We start from the raw sequence: 1,710 nt of genomic DNA, 5'->3' as shown, positions 1-1,710 counted from the left end.
ACTGTTGAGAGGGCTAGCGGTTCACCTGTTCGTTTGTTAATGATGTCCAGTTTGGGGTGGGCCACGAGTCGCAGACGCTCTTGTACAACCTCAAACTTCGTGTAATCGCGAAAGAGGGGGGTAAGGGTGGGATCCGCCTTCGCCAAGGCATAGTAATAATCATTCACGTCGGCCTGCGTCAGCTCTTGTTGAAGGTTTCTGGCGGCCGCACCCCGGCTTTGTTGCTAGGGGACATCATCACCTGCAAGGAGAGGGGGTCTGCTCGTCGTCGATGTTGTTGTCCTCTTGGGCGTCGTCGAACGCCGGATTATCAAAGTCGAAGTCTGCCATAATCCTCGTATTGAACATTGCAATGTATGCCTTCAATACAATAATGGATGCATACGGACGCAGGCTAAACCCCTTCAGAACACTCCGTAAGCCTCTCGGGGTACAAGGTGAACTACAGTCCTTGGTCGTCACCAATGCGGTTACGATCGACCAGAATCAACAACTCTTGGTCCGCTTCCCCAGCCTCGGCACAAATAACGTCATTGTGCCATGGCCGACCGACTGGAGTACGAACTGACGTTCAACGATTACGGCCGGGTCATCCAGACAACAGACGACGCCGCGCGACTTACACAATCGACAACATCAGCTTGGAGTTCGATATGGTCACCGAAGAGGAGCTCGCCAGACAGATCCGCACCCAGTTTGCCGGAGGCGTCTCCATACTGTATGATCGCGTCCTCCGCCTCCCAAAGTTTGTGAAGGATAAGTCTGATATTCTCTGGAATATAAACATGAACACGCCCGCGAGAGCAATGAAGGGCATCCTCATGCTGTTCGAGACTAAAGGAACCCCGTGGAGGAGGAGGTCGGAATCCTTCTACAACCCGAAAATCACCAAAGTAGAAGTCACAATAGAAGGGGTCCCCAATCAGCTGTACAGCCAGGGCATGCGGGCGTACCAGCAATGGGGCGAGGTCCAGAGGTTCTTCGCCAGCTCAGCCCTTAAGAAGAGGGACCCTGAGGTGGCCAGGGTCGTGAAAAACTTAGGCCTGGCAAACGTCTCCCTGGAAGAGTTCTTGACGCATAAGCACGCCTTCTGGCTTGACATTGCAAGGTATCAACCGCTGAGAGGCGGGTTCTACATCCCCCTACCTGCAGCTGTGAGTAACAAGCTTTGAAGAACAAAGACGACGACTGCCTCCGATGGGCACTCCGGTCTGCCTTATTTCCAGCCGCCGGGCACCCTCAGAGACCAACAAAGTATCCCACCAATGATGGTCTTGACTTTGGGGGGATCGACGCCCCCACGCCCATCTCTCAGATCCCTAAAGTGGAGGAAAAGAACGACCTCACCATCAACGTGTTCGGGTGGGACAAGGGTGTGATCGTGCATCGTCTCAGCAAGCAGCCGGGCGACACGCCCCGAATCAATCTGCTGCTGATTGAGAAGGCAGGCAAATTCCTTTATACGTGGATAAAAGATCTCAACCGTCTCCTGTTCCAAGAAAGTAAGGCGCCAAATCGCAAACACTTCTGCGAGCGTTGCCTACACGGTTACACAAGGGAGGATCTGCTCGAGGTGCATAAGCCGGAATGCCGAGGGATTGGCCAGACGGCGGTGAGGGTGGAAATGTCCCAGGAGAGGAAAAACAAGTACACCATTCAGAACCACCACAAACAGCTACCGGCTCCGTTCATCATATATGCCCACTTCGA

The sequence above is a fragment of the Liolophura sinensis genome, unplaced genomic scaffold, assembly GCF_032854445.1.
Source record: "Liolophura sinensis isolate JHLJ2023 unplaced genomic scaffold, CUHK_Ljap_v2 scaffold_38, whole genome shotgun sequence".
NCBI lineage: Eukaryota > Metazoa > Mollusca > Polyplacophora > Chitonida > Chitonidae > Liolophura > Liolophura sinensis.
The sequence above is the reverse complement of the archived record's forward strand: the minus strand, read 5'-3'. Positions refer to the sequence as shown.